We start from the raw sequence: 20,179 nt of genomic DNA on the forward strand, positions 1-20,179 counted from the left end.
GTCATCAACCTGGCACACGAGACCCACCGAGGCATTGTCTCCACACAGCGCATGCTGCGCCAAAAGGTGTGGTTTCCACCAATGGATGCCCGAGTGGAGGCCGCCCTGAGAACATGCCCCACCTGTTGCATCATCACACCAAACCGACATCCGGAGCCACTACAAATGTCTGAACTTCCGCAGAACATATGGGAAGCGGTGGCCGCCGATTTCTTTGGACCCATCGAGGGGGGAAGATATGTCCTTGCAGTAATGGACGAGTACTCCCGATATCCAGAAGTACAGATGATCTCGTCCACGGCCGCGCATCACGTCGTCCCAGCACTGGACCACATTTTCTCTGCCTATGGAGTTCCCAAAGTACTCAAGACAGATAATGGGGCCCCGTTCTGTGGACATCAGTTTGCCCGGTTTGCGGAATACTTGGGGTTCAGACATCGGAAGGTGACCCCGCTGTGGCCGCAAGCCAACGGGATGATCGAACGGTTCATGGCCAATCTCAAGTGGGCCTTGCAGATTGCTCGCTTCACGGAACAACCATACGAACAGGTACTCAACCAACTACTGAGGGACTACTGGGGAACGCCCCATAGCACAACAGGGAAGACCCCTGCCGAACTCATGTTTGGGCGCAACCCCCAAACCCGAATTCCCCAAGCAGCGGCAAGTGCACCACGCCCAGCGATGGATGCAGAAGTCCGAGAGCGGGATGAAGCCGCAAAGAATAAAATGAAAGAATACACCGACGCCCGCAGAAAAGCCCAGACATCCCAAATAACCATAGGAGATGTGGTGGCCGTCCGACAACCTTCGACCCATAAGCATACGCCTGCCTTCCGGGAAGAGCCCCTTCTCGTTACCCAGAGGAAGGGGTCGATGATCACTGCACAAGGCTCCACAGGAGCGATAACCCGGAACTCGTTCCACTTCAAGGAACTCCCACCGCCCGGAACAAGACGCCTGAGCGGCAGGGTACAGGCCCCACCAGAGGAAGAATACAGTGATCAACACGGAGAGGATCCGTGGGACGCCGACGAATCGGATCAAGATCCAGAAGCCGAGACGGCCGTGAGCAGACCGTCGCCAAGGGCTGAGATGACATGACCACAGCGAGTCCAGACCAGACCTCGCCGGTGGATCGAGGAGATGGACTAGAGACTCGCCAGATCATCGCCTGTTGCGAAGAGTGTGGTAACAGTTTAAAAAGGGGGGAGATGTCATGTTGACGTATCCTGGACAACGGGGGTGGGAGGGACCCGGGCGGGAAGAGAGGGGAAGTGATGCGGGAGGGGCGGGGCTAGTTAGTTGATGTCGGAGCACGAATAAAGAAAGAAGTTTGCAGCACCGCTCTGTGTCGGCCTGTTATTGCCGCGACTTGCGCTCGCTCCCCCTACCCCGGCCTGGGGATACCACACATATGAACACAAATGAAGAACCAAAGTTCCATACAAAGGTTGTGTGGGAAGTTAATACTGAAACTAAGGTATACCATGGAAATGGGTCACGTGTATTAATAGTTTTTACCTGATCTTCTATACTTGTGAAATGAGAATATTAACAAACCTAAGGCAGATTTTAATTAATGTTTTATGCCACATTTCCTTTATGGTTCTTCTTTAGGTTCACAATCATTAATGCATGTGTGCATTAAGACAACATGCCCTCAAATGCTTGCACTTTAAGGTTTTGGTTTGACATTCTACCACTTGCAAGTGTTGTATGGCAGCTGACAAGACCTAATATTTGCTCTTCATCACTACAAACGATTGTTCATATTTAATTTTTCTCTTCCTTTTATTTAAATAGCAGAAAAGGGTGTGTATACCATATATAGTTAGAAACACATGTTTATGCTCACAGTCAAGTTTGTTTTCATTAGGGCATGAAATGATCAGGAAATTATTTATTCTGTGGCACATTTTCTTAGGTGAGCTTGGTATTGGTACAAGAGACTTATGAATTTGGTTAACAGATGTGATACAAATGTACTGTATTTTGATTTATGTATTTTGGTTTTTAGTAATTGTATAACTGTTGTTTAATATATAATGCGTTGATGTAATTTTTTTAGGGATATGAATTTATGACCTGAATCAAGCTTTGTTGATGATGATTAACATTTAGAAATGCTCGGAAAAACTAACAAAAAGACTCCCACATATATACCCTAAGGCATTCAATAGACCTATCTACTATCCTGAGACAGCCACTTTTATTTTTAAAAAATCCAAGAAGGAATTGCAAATTGTCCTGCTGTGACTATGCCACCCTTAATTGGCACCTTTGATAAAAATAGATGCTCATAGGAACCCAATTGGGCAGGTAGTCAGCCCCCTGCTTCTTCAACTACTAGGTTTCCACTACTAGGCTGAAGAAGAAGAAAGGGGCCTAGCACCCGCCAAAGTGCAGTATCTTTTGGATTCCTCTGAGCACCTACCTTTATCATGAGATACAGAGTTATCATTGCAAGTAAATAAGTGTTGGGAGGCAGATGAATACATCATCTATAGCTTCTGCCCCATCCTCTGCACCAATACCGCAAAGGTGAGAGACATAACTCACTGAGACAGTCGTTTTGCCCTTTTCCCCTGCGGGAACAGCAGGATTTGGGAACAATATGAATGGAAGACGGCAAAGGCATTCAAACTAATGTGATAACAGTAGAAAAGCAAGCACTAGACAAAAAGCAAATATGTATTCCGCATGAAGAACGTGAACAATAGGTATTATAGCCATGTAGACATGAAGCAAATTAACATAGCATCCAGAGACATGAAGAACACTAACATGATCAATGTATAGGTGAAAGCAACATGAACAATATGCAAGTATAGCTCACTAACATAGAATCAAGAATTTGGAAGGCAGCCATCTTCTTAAAAATGGAAGCCACAGAATGTCTCTTAATGAGCACAGGCTTCAAAGTCCTGACGACTTGCAAGTATCCAAGGTTGGTAAGCAATGTGCCAGCCTATCAAAATCCTTAGAGACATGCCGCCAATCAAGTAGTATGCCAACCACCCCTTTGTCATAAAGATTAGTTATTTTAACCTTTATCATTATATGGGTGGAACCATCAGATATGTGTAACGCAGTGAGAATGTTTAGCCTGTATCTAATCTATATATAGTTCAACCCACTAACCTATCCCTGTTCCCCATAGGTTTTGTGAACTGAGATTATGTTATGATGCCATTGATGACAAGTGTGCAGTACTTAAGTGATTGTTTTTGATAAGCATGTCGAATGCGACAAGATGTTAATGCTTGTATGCTGTCCCAGCTTTGTTTCAATGTGAATAAAGTTGGATTTTGATGCGCACTTTGTCTACTCCATCTTTGAGTCTGGTTTTGATGGACGCTGCTTCCACTGGGTTTACCTGGGACTTTTGAGCCACCTTAACATACGTTTATCACACCTCTCCGATTTTATTGGTTCACTAAGTATGATGGATTAGAAGCAGGCAGAATATTTCCATGAGGAGGGATTTATGATCGAAATGCATTGACTAGTTACAACATTGCCTGCCTTTGTTTTGTATACATGAAGATTGCTATGTAAATTCAAAGTGCATGAAGGGGTTGACACATGCGTATGGAAGTATTACTATTAGCTGAGAATCCAGCTTAGACGTGGTATATGTGAATAATTACCAAGAATAATAATATATGGTTCTCCCATAAGGGGTCCTTTTAGGTCCTGACAAGGTTTGCCAGGAATAGCGATCTGTATCTGTCAGCTCCTACTGTAAAAGGAACCATCTTGGCTACAGGAACACATAATAGAGCGAACAGCTGTAGAACTACAGTATATAACATGTCATGCCTGCTCCAAATCTCTATATGGTACCTATACCAGCCATGTATTTGTTGATTTGTTTTGACCTTCATTTCAACTGTATTTGAGGAAAAATAATTGTGTATCCATTGTAAAAATAATTACAGTATTTTATTCAACTATGATTTTAAATGCACTTAATTGGGCCTCATTATAGGTTTGGTGGTATCCCGCTGGTAAATCCAGCGAGATACCACTAAACGGTAAAACGGTTCCCGCCACTTGGTCTGCTGGAATTAGCCATCAGATTACAAGTGGTGGGAAGGGTGGTAATTTCCCATTCCATCGAGTCCCATATGACTCCATGGGCGGATTGCTGGTATTACCAGCACTGGTGATACTGGTAATACCAGCTGTTCTTTGCCAGGGCTGGAGGTAAATCACACCTCACCCCCAATCCCCCAATTCCAGACTGGCAAATTTGTAGTTTGCAATTCTGGAAATGTGCTGATAACCGGATTTACCGGCACATTACTTCCGGACTGGCAAACTCATAATGAGACCCAATGTGAACACTACTTTGATAGGTATACTTTAAGAATTTAAAATATTTCATTAAATTTTGTATTTATTTTTTGGCAGTAATATGGGTATGCTAGGCATGTGTCTGTGCCATTCTACCAAATGGTGTTTAAATATTTACTCTTCAACCCTTTTAAGCAAGGTTGTATTAGCTATGTGCAGTACCCTCAATTATAGCCTGTACCATATGGACTTGGCTGTTCACAACCTGAAGAATTGGTAGGCCACGCCCAGCATCTTGACGGCCATGTGCTAGGTAGTAAGAATGATTACACTTTGGGCCTCATCACGAGTTGAGTTGGGCGGTAGCCCTTAAATGTGGCAGTAATGCTATTACCGCCGCATTTAAGATCCCGCCCAATCACGAGTCTGGCAGCATTTACCCCTAGCACTAAACTGGGGCTAAATGCACCAACATAACACCCATTTTCGGGCGCAATCAGCGCATCCTAATTGCGCTGAAAATGCCCCAATTGGTCCAGTGGGGAATGGGGAATACCCATTAACGCCCAACCCTTGATCCAGCCGATAATAGCGCCGGACCGGTTGGCCGTAATGCTATTAGCCATGGCGGTATCCCACCAGTATACCGCTCAACTCATGATGAGGTCCTTTATGTTTTAACTCATGTTCAATGTCTACATTTTGATCTATATTTGTTGCTGTGTTTGGGGCAAATTTTTAGAGGTACTGGGATTGAGCCCCAATATTTAACCTGACTTCAATATATTCCTGACACATTTAGAAGGTGGCATGGCTATCATTTTAGACTTCATCGATCTGATACCACTGGTTTTCTGAATGCGATTATGGAAAAGTAATAACCACAACCTAATGCAAAACAAGGTTTATGACCTGATGAATTCGTTTCTTTTGGATTGTCCTATGCATATCTGGATTTCCCAGAATATGAGAAGAAAACATTCAAGTTACACACGTTCCACTCTCATTTGAGTATGGAAAGGTCCAGTACAGAACTGGTTAAACGTTATGCTAATCATTATATTCCATTTAAATCGGAAAAAGGCTTTTCAAGGGTACTTAACTTCGTTTGTTAATCCTCACCAGCAAAGGCTCCTGTTTGGTTTAAGAACTAATTTGTTAGCAAGTGAAAATGTGGGAGTTGTACGCCATGCAAGGATCTTTGCTTATGTTAAGCTGCGGCCAAATAAGACTTGTCACATCTTTTCTGATTTGTCCTCACTGAGAAAGACGTATTTGGTCCCTATTTTGAGGATCACGAGAACCAGTCAGGCAAAGAGAGCTTTATCGTATATGTTACCTCTTCCCAATAGCCACCATGTGTTTGCTGTGCATCCATTACCCAATCACAAGCAGCCTGAGCTAGAAGAATGGCATGGCGTCTGATTTGGTTTATTTTGGATTTACTTAAGCTAAGGTGCTGCAAGGCTTTGTTGATTTCATTGTTTTTACACATTTTTCTTTTATTTAATGTTGTGTGTTTTACTGGGCTTTGTGTTCTCTTTTTGTGAACTTGCTCTTTTTACTTTTGTTTATAAAACAGGGTACATCAGGTGAAATTCCAATAGAGATTATTTCAAGAAAGCTAGGGCTCTTGGCAGCCAGTGCCCAATAAAGATTGTCGAAAAAGCCTCACGGTGAAGAAAATGCTCAAGCTGAAAGCATAACCTGCAAGATGCCAAGCAGTATGTGAAGCTCTTAGTCGGGAAGCATTCTGTCCTGGCTGCTGTGCTCTGTTGATTTTCACCTGGAGAAAATGGTCTCTCACATAGGAAAGGTCAAAGGCAGTGCCCAGTGGTGTCTTGATTATATCTGGTAAGCTACCAGAGGCTTGCAATTAAGAAGCACAACACTGATGGTAATGGTCTTGGTGTGTTCCCCCACTGATAGATGCTGATAGAAGATTTCATATGAATGTGGTGGTCTCTTGTGACCCTTTATTTAGTGGATGTCAGGTTTTCTAGGAGAGATTGCTAGAGCAGATGGTGATCAATGGACTTGTGCCATTCCCAGTGGACCATCTCAAATTTCTCTTGCATGGCACTTATAGTTTTGCTGACTTTTCAACATTTATTCTTGTTTTCCCACCCAAAGATAATTCACCTCGACCACTGGATGTGACTAGCTGAATGACTTTGAAAGAAGAATGCAGTTTAGATGCTTACCTAGCTGTCAGAAGAAAAGACTTCCAACCTTTTGGCTAATTCCAGAACTGGAGTTATAATGGACAGAAGATTGTTTGTGCAAACTTGGTGCCTCTTGCCATGATATGAAATAATATGTCAAGTCATTTATAATGCGTAGATATTGTAGAGCCAGGGTGAGAGAGTAGATCCCTGAGGAATACCACATTTGGTGAGAGAGGTGGTGGAGAGGAAGGACCCAGGTTGGACCTGGGAGGGTCGTTCCCGGAGGAAGGAGGTCAACCACCGCAGGGCCTGATCCGTGCTGGCCAGGTTCTCACACAGTGGATTGATCAGGATGTCGTGATAGACCGTGTCAAATGCAGAGGAAAGGACAATGAGGATGAGGATGAGGACAGAAGGAAGGTTGGAGTCAAAAGATAATTCACCTCGACCACTGGATGTGACTAGCTGAATGCCTTTGAAAGTAGAATGCAGTTTACATGCTTACCGAGCTGTCAGAAGAAAAGACTTCCAACCTTATGGCAAATTGCAGAACTGGAGTTATAATGGACAGAAGATTGTGAGTGCAAACTTGGTGCCCCTTGCCATGATATGATATGATATGACAAGTCATTTATAATGCATAGATATTGTAGAGCCAGGGTGAGAGAGTAGAGCTCTGAGGAATATCACATTTGGTGAGAGAGGTGCTGGAGAGAAAGGACCCAGGTTGGACCTGGGTGGGTCGTTCCCGGAGGAAGGGGGTCAACCACTGCAGGGCCTGATCCGTGCTGGCCAGGTTCTCGCAGAGTGGATTGCTCAGGATGTCGTGATAGACTGTGTCAAATGCAGAGGAAAGGTCAATGAGGATGAGGATGAGGACAGAAGGAAGGCTGGAGTTAAAATTAGAGAACAGATCTTCATGGGTGTTCAGGAGAGCAGTTTGTGGGCCTCTGGCTGCACTGAAGCCAGACTGATGGTCATGGAGACAACCAACAGATTCAGTGTGGAGAGTCAGCTGGGAGATGGCCAGATTCTCCAAGAGTTTGCCCTGGAAAGAATTGATAGAGATTGGGCGATAATTTGCCAGGCAGATAAGATCGGCAGAAGGCTTTTTGAGGAGGTGGTGCACAAGGTAGTGATTGAATAGAGAGGGGAAAGATCCAGTTGTAAAAGAGTGATTGCCAAAATCGGCTAAGGCTGGAGCGAGGGTGTCAGTGTGGTCCTTGATGGTTATGGAGAAGCAGGGGAACACCTGTTTGGATGAAACTTTCAGGGAGATAGAGGGGAGGAGGAGAGCAAGAACAGGATGTCCTGAGTTTTAGTGGTGAAGTGAGAGGCCAGAGCACGCGGTCTTAGGAGGGGCAGGAGAGATGGAGACTGTAGAAGGTTTGGCCAGCTCATTGCAGATTTTAAAGAGTTCAGCCGTGTTGTTAGAGGTCGCAGAGACAAGGGCTTGGATGTGGGCTCTCTTGTTGGACAGGATAGAGCGTCTGTATTGCCTTTGGAGCATGCGGCAGGCCAGTTTGTAAGAGGATGCCCCTGAAGCCCTCCACTTCCTCTCAGCCACCCTGCACTTGTGTTTCACGGTGGCGAGGTCAGAGTCATATGAAGAGTTTCACTTGGCCATAGTCTTCAGACGGATTCTCATGACAGGGGCAAGGATATCCAGAGTGTTGGAGATAGAAAGATGCAGGTTGGAGAGGGGTCTGTCAGAGTGTGAGTCCGCTACAGGAGTAGGAGGAGAAGAGAAAGTAGAGGCAAAGGACTCCACTAACACATGCTTCATGGCTCAAATGAGTGAGAAGGTGAGTGGCAGTGCTGGAGTGGGCTTTGAATGTGGAACAGTGAGTTTCAGGTGAGAGTAAAGCAGACGGTGGTTGGTCAAGGAGAGAGGAGTGGTGAGAGGGTTAGAGAGGGGATGTCCTAGGACATGAGAACATCCAAGGTGTATCCAGCAGAGTGTGTTTGACACGAGGCTAGAATGGAGAGAGAGAGAGTGTGTTGCAGAGGTTGCGGAAGAGGCCGGAGGAGGGATTAGAAGCATCCAGTTGGAAGTTGAGGTCTCCAAGTAGGAGGAGTTGAATGGTAGAGGTAAGCAGAGAAGAGGAGAAGACAGCCCACTCTCAGAGGAAAAAGGCGCTCTGGCCAGGTTGCCTGTAGATGGTGGCCATAGTCATAGAGAGACTTAGGGATATAGAGAGCCTGCAGACAAGGCATTTAATGGAGGACTAGACCTGCATAGGAATGACAGAAGCAGGGACCCTCTCCGGAAAGGTCAGAGCTACTCCACCACTGGGTCGGTTGGTTATGGTTTCGGAGAGGGTCTTGTAGCCATCAGGGAGGAGAGTGTCAAAACGTGTGACAGAGCTGGCCGTGAACCATGTCTTGGTGAGAGCAAAGATGTTAAGGTCAATTTCTTCAAGGAAGTGGCAAATGTCACAGGAGTGTTTGACAGCAGAGCGAAGTTGAGAGTAGTGAAGTGGAGCTGTTTGCCACATTTGAAAGACTTCCATGGTGGGGTACAGGCTTGGGGTACAGGCTTGGAGTACACCTTGCAGAAGTCATAGAGGGGCCCGAGAGTGGGCAGAGGTGGTTAAAGGAGGTGGTATAATAGCCACAGAGAAGGAGGGTGCCAGAGAGGCGGCAGAAGAGGGAGGTGGCGGAGGAGCCAAAGAGGTGCTAAAAGGGTAGCCAAAGAAGGAAGGGAGTTGATAGGATATGGGAGACACCTATAAAAAGGAGGAGACTAGGCCAAGGGCCCTGGACCAAGATGGTGCCATTCAGATAGACATGAATGATGTCTTGGGGGAGTGGAAGGAGTCCAAGAGGACCTCCCACCAGGTGCCGCCATATATGGGAGAGGAAGAGAAAGGAGAGAGAACCTTAAACTATTCAACTCAAGGCATCAATCTGGTTTCAGGAAATCTTCTGAATAAGGCCTGTTACTGGACTTCCGAATGTATACCCTCTTAATTAGAGGGCTTACATTGCATCAGATTTATCAGCCCCTGTTTCTCCTGACAATTAAGTGTGCCACATGACCCTCTCAACTGCTCCAAAAGCAATGCAGACTAAGTCACATTATTCCTAACACCTGATATGGGGATAAGCCTCTTTTATCCTAAAATCTTCTAAGCCCCTTAAAGGAGTTTGCCAAGCTGTTTGGCAATAGACAGATGCTCTCACAAGATGATTGTATGGAACATGATTGACACATATTGATTCCCAGTTTATGGATAGTGGGGCATTAAAGCCTCTACTGAGAATAACCTAAATATTTCTGAAAGTGGCTGAACTTTTCTGGGGATGGAAAGGCTATAAATACTTCTTGAGTTCCCTCTCTTAAATTATATGTATCCACTTTATAGAGCTGTAGAAAGGTACAGCAGTGGGGAAGAACTTCCTGTAAACTGTTGCACTGGTAGATACATTCCACTCCCTAAAATCAGAAAAAGGGAAGAGAATTCTCACATAGGTGGAGTTAGCCGACCTTCATTATAACCAACAGGACAGATCTCCAGTAGAAATGCCAGACGTTTGTTGTCCCAGAAGCAGAAATGTATTTGGCTTTGGCAACTGTATGTGTGACTCTACGCCTGCCAGGCAATGATAGATCACCTGATTTAAGTCAGAGAATGATTTTAGAGCAGGAATCACTCACTCCCCAAAATGTAAAATCTGTACACGTTTTAGCGATATCCACAACTAAAAATAATTAATACATAGCACCCTATGTATATATATATATATATCTTTATATATAAAGCTGAATGTATGTATGTGTGTGTGTATGTATGTCCGCCTATACAAATCCACACCGTTGAACCCATGTCTACCAAATTTTGGATGGATTCCTCTTTTGCCTGGGGCAAGATGGTAGTCTTTGTTGGGATGCAAAAATCATATATGCAAAAATTGTGTGTGTGTTTGTCTGGCTATACACATCCACACCGCTGAACCCACTGCTACCACATTTTGCATGGATTCCTCATTTATCTGGGGCAAGATTGTAGTCTATGTTTGGGTGAAAAGAATTTACCCGTAGACACCCTCATTTACTGATGCTCGCCATGATTCACTACAGTAGGTACTAGAAGGAGGCAATATTTCGAGCAGTGTCTGAAGCAAAATGTTGGATATGTCGGTTATTCCTTTAAAATGTATTACTACTGTATACAGTTCAAAATTGTTTATTAAAGCATTTGTAAAGGGAATTTAAAAAAAATAATTCCTTTTTTTTATCACGCCACTCCAAATATGGGAAATGGCAAGGTTACAGTTTACTTAAGTTCATTCACGAGAAGATAACACAATCAATCAATCATTCTTGGGCATTTTCTAAAATGTGCTGAAGCCACTAAGTGACTGAAACATGCAGGACAAAAAACGAACATCACTTTGAAAAGATCCATCTAATGCAAAGTGAAAATCTTTATCAGGAGCTTCTGAAACACAACGACAAACAGCAGCATGACTTGCCGACAAGTGCAACTTTCTCCAGGGTAAATGAGATGCCAGAGCAAACTGAAGCAAGACTTGCTGTTATAAGGACAAGAGCAACATCCTCCACGGCACAGGAGACACCAGAGCAAACTGAAAGAAGACTTCCCAACAAGAGGCCAATAGCAACATCCTCCAGGGCACATGAGACAACACTCGATCAGGGCAGGGGCAATGCCGGGTACCCCATCTTGTATAAACCTGACTGGCTTTTCTTTCAGGTGAGTCAATTTTACATGGCCTAATACTTTTCTGCTGGTATTGTATTTGGGAGTGGCATGAGAAAAAAAAGTTTGTCATGTTAGTCAGTTTTACCATGAGATGCACGTTTTTATAGCTTTTATTTGACTGACTGAAAATATTATGCATAGATGGAAAAGGCTTTAATTATGAAGTCCCACAAAATTCTTCATCAGATGATGCACTGTTAAATGAATCATAAAAGGAAAACCTCAGTGCAGTTTGTTTGCAAAATTAAAAATTTTAAAAAAGCATTTTAAATGTCATTGGCTGGAGGAATAGAATGCCTGGAATGTGGCTCTGGAAACTGCTATCTAAAAAAAAAGGCTACAAAAACTCCTGGAAACAGGGTGCACATAGGTTTGGAAGCAGTACACAACTGTAAGTGAAAGTTACATTTACCAAAAAAAGGAAGAACAAATCCTTTTCATGTGTAACTGTTAAGTTAGGCACAGAGAGTGTTAAAGTAGGCCCTGGTGGCTTCCTAAAAAGAATGATGTCATTTTAAACAGCATATTGAAATTAGAGGTTTACAAAGACAACCATAGGAAACATGTGATCTGTAGCCTTGATGTAGTGGAAGCATATGGTAGTGATTCCCATGCAGCTGCTGTGGTTTTCTGGGGTATATACAATGTGACACTACAAAATATGTCCTTGCGGTTTAACTGGTGTAATCTCCAAAGTTACCTCAGTGTGCCTCGGGGGTTCACAATTGTCTCCTTGCTTGCATATAGTCTGGCAATTGTGAAACACGTTACCCATTTTTGAATGGTGCAGTATCCCTTGTTAGCTCAGTGTGCCCCATACTGGGTAATGGGTGCCACCCACTTGAGCTTAGATGCCCAAGATTTCTGTGGTCATTGGTCTATGCTCTTCATCCATTGGGAGTCCTGAGCAGTAGTTTCCTACAGCTAATGTTGAGAAATGGGACCAGAGGGCTGTCTTCTGACTCTGTTGATGTGATGGCATTGCTGGACCTCGGCTAAAAGTTGGCCATAGTGTGTCATAAAACCTTTATCTATGTTCAGACCACTGTGTTTTAGGTCAAGCATCTTCATCGACTTGAGCTCCCATGTCCTTCTGTGGGTTCTATTCAAATATCCACCTTTTCAACCCATCACGGATAGATCCTGCAGGGAGTGCCCTTCCTGTGTGAAGTGTCAACTCACTGATGTTTCTGCTTTGCGGTTCGTGATGGTGTATCTGTGTCAGTTCATCCTTTCACAATGCTACTTGCAGATCTCACCTATATAACTCCTTTGCATACATGTTTGCAATTGAAGAGGTACACGACATTGGATAATCTGTAGTTGTAGGACAAATACACATTTAGGAGGGTCTACAACCTTCTGGCTGTCCAGGTGTTTTGAACTGCATCTCCCATTAGCCATACCCAATATAGTCAATTATGAAGGTTCTTGGGGGTTGTAGTCCAAAACATCTGGAGTGCTGCCGGTTGCAGACCCCTGACACTTTTTAAAACAGCACATTTATTCTTTGGAATAGTTTTGGAAAATATCCAAAATTAATCCAACATATCAAATTGCAAAACTGTCCTTAATTTGTATTACTTTTTCACAGTACACCTTTCTGTTGTGTATGTCATTGTTGACAAAGCATGCACCTGTAGAGTAGGCTACCTTTAGGTCATCTTTCAAACTTCGTGCACACAAAAATGATCTGTTTTCACAGCAGCTTGAGAATGCATATCTAGAGTGCCAGCAGACCATGCAAATGGCAGTGGTGTTTACTATGAATCTCACTAACATAGCAAATGTCTAGCTCCTCTTTTAATAGTGATATCCTACCTGAAGTCAAAACATAGATTCTCTGACAGCAAAATGTTTGGATTGCATAAACAATGCAGTGTCATTTTGATTTAAAAAAAAGAACCTCGTAGCTTGCAGGGTCCACTTTGCCTTCACTAAATGTCCAAAAAGATTTTTTTGAAACCAATAACAGAAACCCATCTATCTGGAAAGAACACATGCAAAGAAGAGAATGAATATCATGGCATTATGTGTACTGTATTAGGGGTGAAGAGCAAAACATTGCAACATTGTAACTTTAAAAGGGATATGTCTTTTATTGAAAGGTCCAAAAGAGTAGCTTATCAGTTGCTAAGGTCCCAAAAGTGCCTCTCAAGAGTACCTTACCATCTTCTTGGTGGTTCAGTAGCAACACACTGGGTTTCTCAGAGCTTTGTGTGTGGGTCAAGCCAGGTTCTAATAAGGCAAGTCATTCTGATCCGGGCAGCAAGTCAGCGGCAAGTCAGGTTTGAGCTAGGGCTCTGTGCAGTTTGATGTGGCATCAGAATGGTGTGGTTGGAAGAGTACACCAGATGAACTTCGACAGTTGAGCTGGTTCAAGTCACTGGGTACCACTGGGCTGAGTAGACGGGTGTGGTAATACTTCCAGGTATTTGAGACGGGGCGTGGGTTGGTTTGATGCAAAGATCCATGCGCTCCTAGGTGCTGTTCACAAATGCAGTGGTTCAAATACTTCTAAAATGGTGAACTTCTTGTTTGAGCTGGAGAAGCAATGTACTCTGCTGGCGGGATGGAGCAGTGAAATGGTTTGATACAATAAAACAGTTTGGGATTAGTTCCAAAGACAGCACTGAGGGCCCTGCTTGATTTGAATGTGTTGAACATGGTAGACTTGGGCTTGAAGATAGTTCAAAGTGTCAGAAAACAGGAATCTAGCTGCTTTGACTTCTCTGGTGGTGAAAGTCTGATACAAGGGTCCAGGGGCACGACACATCGATGTTCCCTTTATTCCCAGTACGGGGAGTTAGATGACACTCACAGGAGTCGGCTGCTTCCAGTGAAGTGCCTGGGAACTGGTTCAGCTGTCAGGGTGCAGTTATTGGTCCAACAGCAGTCACCCTCAATGTTCCAGTGGATGGCTAGGGAACAGAGCTTGTCTCTGTCTTGGAGGAACACCTGACTTCACCTCTTGCAGAGGGCTTTAGAAAAGACTACTGTCCCAAAAGGGTTCACACATATTGTTCTGTTCATAAACATCCAAGATGAATAAACAGAGGATTTGAAGACCCCTCTTTCCTTCTTTATAAATTTAAAAGGCCTGGGTGGGAGGTTAGAGGCCTGCTCTAAGGGGTCCAATCCTCATCACTGTAATAAGTGACACTTGCCTTCTTGGATCATACCAGAGTTCCTTGTCCTTCAGGAAATGAAAGGGACAGGGCGGAAAAAGAGCCCCGCAGATACATATGGGGATACAACCTTCCCTCTGTTCCGTTTTACTCTTTCTGGCTACTCTAACCCTGCCCTCTTCTCAAGCTTGCTGCTTCAAAGGCCCTCTGATATGCAACACCCTGGTGTGAGTCTGGCCTTTGTTATGGGTGCGTCTCCTTGAAGAATTATTTCCAGGAGCTCTCCTGCTGAGTGTTTCCTTGGACTGGAGAGGCATTACCCACCTTCCTTGGGATCAAAAGAAACAGCCTTCCTGCCTTCTGTCTTGCTTGCTGCTGAAGACAAGATGGGCAATCTGCCCATGACGCCACATAGCCTTTCCATAGCGGACCTGAGCTCACAGGATGGACAAGATTACGATAACAGTGTGGGGTAGCTTGAATAATTATGTGCTCTATCAGTCACCATGATATCCTGGAATGGTGTATTCTTAGAGATTAACCTTCCACCAGAGGGCTATGCCCACAATTATCCTGTTTTAGGATCAATGGGCCTCATTAAGGGTATGGAGGTAGCCATGCTGCTTTTAGCGCCATGGCTACCCCCATACCGGGTACCAGGTCCAGGTCCCGCAAAAGGGGACTTACCGGGACATTCTGACCTTGGAGGGCCCGGTAAATCCCTTTCGCAGGACCCGGACTCGGTACATCCCCATTCCCATTTGAGTCCCTGTAGTGCTCAGTGGGAATGGGGAGGATGCTAACAACGGGACAGTTAATGACAGGTCCGTTGTTAGCATCCTGGTCTGCTAGCGGGTCCCGCTAAGGACGCCTGTTCTCACCAGGTGTTCCAGAGTGGGACCCGCTGCAGACCTCGTAATAGGGCCGCCCAGAATGAACGGTGCCGGTCCCCTACCGCCTACCTCGTAATGAGGCCCAATATGTCTCCAGTGAACCGGTGTCAAACCAGCCGTCAGACAGGGCACATGTGACCTCTGAACCTGCTCTGTGCCAAAGAAAACCAGCTGCTGGAGATCAGGAGATGGATGTAGCAGGGTAAATGTGTATACTATGCTTTTGGAATTGAGCTTAATGAAAGGGAAGTCTGATTAGCAGACCACCCTTTCTAAAATGGATTACAGACATCGTGTTTTATGCAATAAAATAAAAAGGCCCAGGCTTCTACACCGTCACCAGATGGCAATCACACACACAAACAGACACACCAGAATCTAAGTCAAAACAACATCTTATAGTAAAAAAGATTTTGAAAACTAAAGCCTCAGCAGGGCCGTGAAAGCTCTTGATTCAGGTTCAAGACTATGAACGTTCTGCAGAAGAAAAAGCATGCCTTCTAAAACAAGGGAACTCTGTGCTCAATTTCGGGCACAGACGTTTGTTCTATGTTCCAACTACGGAATTCAATTCACAGATCCATCCAGAGTCCACCCCGCTCGGGTGATAGCCAACCTGTGGCCCTTCAAATGTTTTGGACTATAGCTGATATGACCTCTAATCACTGACTATTGTGATGGGAGTTAATGTGCAAAACCATCTAGAGGTTGGCAGGCTGGGTACCCTCCTTTTAGGCATTGTGGTAATTCAAACAAGTTGTTTTTTTTAGACGAACCTCCCCAAGTATTAGTTCAAATCGGTATGTGTTTTTACAGTAACGTAATTCATCACTTTAAACGTTTTGCCTCACCCTTCCAGCATCCAAACCGTTTTCAACATCTTCTCCCACATGTTTTAATCATAGCAACAGTTGTTATGTTGTAGGCTCTGGTTGTGATATTTTTGTTTTGCTTTCACTGTTTTGCTTTCACTGTTTAAGCCCATTAATATCATTTTTCAAAACACTATTCTAGACAGTGATTTTACTTACCTTCTTGAATGTTGTTGGCTGCTTAAAACTGACCAGTTACCAAAAATGTAGCAAAAACAAAACAAAAACAAAAAACAGACAAGAATGAACAGACTCTTTTCCTCCCTTTGTGGGTGCACATCCATGATTGGTTTTGGCAGGAGTTCCTGTTAAGTTATCATCTATGCCCGTACCTCCTTTCCATCTGTGTGAAGGGTCAAAATAATTAAACACACAAGCTGTGTGTGAAACAAAAGCATGACAGCAAATCAAAGTATTCTAATCAACGAATAACAGCCCATGTACAGTTAATTACAAATATCGATTAGAAATGAATTGGTGGCATGCATCTTATCATCTCCGTGCTGCTGATTGGCAAGAGAAACACACGTCTATCTATGTGTTGCATATCTCCTGCCAGGACTGTCTAACAATGCAACATACCCCTCTCTCTTTGAAAAGAATTTAAAAGGCAGTACATTCATCAATGTTTCGAATGGACTTTCCAAATGTTCACCGAAGCAGAGACATGTCAGCAGTATGCTTTCTTTTACTCGGTTCTTCCAAACACAATGATTCATTTTGATGTATTATGCAGAATTTGACATTGTTGGAAATGTCACACTAGCATTCGCAAACTACCAATGTGACCTCTCTACAGCAAGAACAAAAATACTGATTTTTTTCCCAAAAGTATTCCTGTAAAAGAAAAATAAAATAAATACATAACCGCGCGAGACAAAATAACGTCCCAGTACTGTTAATGAGATTAATAGAGCGTAGGACACAAGACAGATTAATACTGGTGGCCATTTTGGTTTCCCACTAATATATCTAAGTGAGAATGCCACACCGGCATTGCATTAGTCATTGTTGCTGTGGCAGCAAACAGTGGGCAATTCTGAGAGGTTCACGAGTGAGAATGCCACCGAAACTCACGGTATTACCGTCACCGCCTCATATGTGGTTCCAAGGGCCCCGTGCCACTGAGCATCATAGAGGCGTTTCACACATGTAATGAGGGGGCTGATGAGGTCAGTGCACAACTGTCTGCAAATGAGCACGAGCGGCTCACAGCGGGGCCTCTGTTTGCCCCTCAAACACTGGGCTGTATTCATTTGAAGTGTCCAGGGTCCAATGATGGCTGGCCTTGTGCGTCTTTGCCCATTTTAAGTTCGCGGATTACGCACTGCTGCTATTCGCGTGTTATTTGTGTTTACTTGCTGTCAAAAGTAGCGTTACTGTGCAAAGTTAACATGCTTTTTCGGCGTCCTTCAACGCCGTGGTGCCCGTGCCGAATACTGCACCTGTGCTCAGTGACATGTTGACTGTGCCCCAATATGAAGGATGACTGCTCCGGACTTCGATGTTCAGGCGAGTCGCAGGGGTATCGCGTGTGGTCTTTTACGGAAAACGGGATAAAAGAGCACCCCCACAGCGCCAGTAATTGGGACCCCGGCGTGGGCGTATTGTCTTTCGCTTGCTTCATCGGCGCCATTTGTGCGGAAGACACCGCGCGCGTGCCATCTCCATCATCATCATCATTGGCTACAGCGCTACGTAGAGGACACGTACCCTTAGCACGGGCTTCGGGCTGGCCCTCACTTCGGGTAGCCGTCTTGGTCCAGGGTTAGAACAGTCACATTCCGAAATGGCAGGTGCGCGTCTGCGGGAAACAGCTTTCAAACAACCCAATTACATGTCCCGGCTGCGCAACCCCCAGCTTGGTTATGCACGCACACGTGTTTCCCTCATAAAGAATACAGACTGGTATGACTTTAGAAAAATGCTCGGGAAAAAGATGAGTCTAGAGAGGGCAAAAGCATAAACAGGGGTTTTGTACTTTAAAAAAAAAACATGCCTGGCCAATTAGGCACACACTGCATGCAGTGCATCGAGTTAAGTCCCCGTCCAATCACATAGCAGGAGTGTAACTACGTGAGAATATGCAAACTCGCCAAAAATGAGTTACCCATAGCCCAGCTTTAGGGAAGAGGCATTCCGTGTGAGGTGTTAACAAGTCAGGCTCATACACTTAGTTGGGGGTTGTGTGTGGGCAATGCGCACTTAATATGAGAGTTAAGGGGCTATATTCTAATATGGATGTCTCTGCGTCGAGGTGATCAGTTGCCTTCAACACTGATTCAGTCACAAACTGCAGATATAAACACTGCTCGCACCGGCCTCTCGCCCGGGCTAAATATCTGTTGGGTTTAATTAAGGTGTTAGCGAGCTGGCATTCCCGCCCTTGTGCTGTCCCAGACTGCCCGTGTCATTCCAGTGGCGTAACACAATATGAGGTGAGGGGTAGCTTGGATTCCTGGACCCATACCCCAATCTGCAGGGACCTTAATACAAAAGTGGTGGCCTCGGCGCGCCTCGCGGGGTGCCTGTTGCGCCACAACTGCAACAGAGTTAAATTGGGGGTTGGGTGGTTCTCAAGCGCTATAGAGGCACTGCTGCCTAAAAAGCGCACTTTCGGACTGCCCGCTGCAGCGCTTTCTGTCTTACTGACGGGAAAGCGCAACCGCCTCTCAACGCACACAGGATTAACCCAAGAAAAGAGCAGAACGCCAGCCCACATGCAGGCGAAATCATTGCACACCTGCGTGGCGCCCCACAGGGAACACGATTCTACTGTGTCTACAAATGACCAACATGATCAACACATACGAGGGAAAGCCTTTGCAGACCAATTGCTGGCATGCATTAGCAAGACCTTATTGGCAGTGCTTGAAAACACGACCGATACAACTAACATGAAGTACAAGAAACATGATAGGAAAAAGTAGAAACCTACCAGCTGGATTCCCCGTAGTCCATGTGGTTCCCTAATCATGGGCAAATGTGCAGCAGCATGGAAGGGTGGAGAGGCATGGAATGGCTGGTGTGTGGCTGAAAGGAAGACAGGGAGCGTGAAGGCAGAGCCGAGAGAGACAGAGAGGGAGGAAGAGGGAGGGCAAAGATAGATAGAATCCTCGCTCAATGCCCGGCTGGGATTATCAAGATTGGGGACGCGAAGTAGAGACGCCCCCTTCCAGAAGAACTCCACCTTCCAGCGACATCACATGGCACTCGGTGGAGCAGACCCCGCACTCTCATCTACATACACACACCACCTTCAAATGATCATTCTGGGGGTGGGTTGCCTAGTAATTCTGGAAGAAATGCAATTAAGCACAGAAAGAACAGAAAAAAGGCTTTCCAGTGAGAACAGTGTAGCCGGGAAGAGAATCTTGCATTGCTCCTCAGGCAGCGATCCCTTATATATTGTTTGCGGACCAGCGCCATCTTGTGGTTGAAACTCCTCTCGATGTCTTGGTTATTAATATGCACACTTGCATAAATATTGATTAGGTAGGAAGTAATTGCTCTGAAGGGGAACCTAAGAAAAGGCAAACTGCATCTCCCCTTCAGCATCCACTTTCTCCACTGAAAATGATTCTTAAAAGATCTCTCAAATACTGACCAAAGCTCAGTTGTGTATTTGTGAAGTGCGCAGCAACGTGTGCGCAGCAACGTGCACGCAGCAAAACTTGGAAAACATGACGTGAGTTTCCCTCCTAATGCCTTCGGCGAGAAAGCGCCACAAGACCACAACGTAGAAGGGAGTGCTTTCCAGTTCAACCAATGACAGCTTTCTTTTCTTACCTGCCAATCATCACTCTCCTTGTGCACACCTAAGGAACGTCTCCTTCAGGTGGCTGTAGCGTTACATTCCGCGAAATGGCCATTCAATAGATTCTAATTATTATAATCACGGGGTGCATATACACTTGTTAAACATTGCCTTGATAATTAAACACTATCACGATCCGTAACCAGTTTCCTGCGGCTCACGCACGACTCGTCTCGAAGCCGTCTTTCTACATCTCTCTGCTCAGAAAACGCCACGAGCACGAGGGACAACGGCTGGTGGCTATTGTATTATTTGTGACATGTTAAGGC

The 20,179-nt window shown here is 44.8% G+C and overlaps 1 protein-coding gene across 1 annotated transcript in view; it reads right to left on the bottom strand.

The window, feature by feature from the left end:
• Positions 1-19,448, bottom strand: part of NPY1R (neuropeptide Y receptor Y1) — a 137,398-nt gene extending 117,950 nt beyond the window's left edge. Inside the window, exon 1 of the mRNA XM_069631365.1 lies at positions 19,032-19,448. The gene's annotated coding sequence lies outside the window, so the exon portion shown is untranslated. The remainder of the gene's footprint in view (positions 1-19,031) is intronic.
• Positions 19,449-20,179: the final 731 nt, after the last annotated feature.

The sequence above is a fragment of the Ambystoma mexicanum genome, chromosome 6q (genome assembly GCF_040938575.1).
Source record: "Ambystoma mexicanum isolate Mex_15411 chromosome 6q, UKY_AmexF1_1, whole genome shotgun sequence".
Taxonomy (NCBI): Eukaryota; Metazoa; Chordata; class Amphibia; order Caudata; family Ambystomatidae; genus Ambystoma; species Ambystoma mexicanum.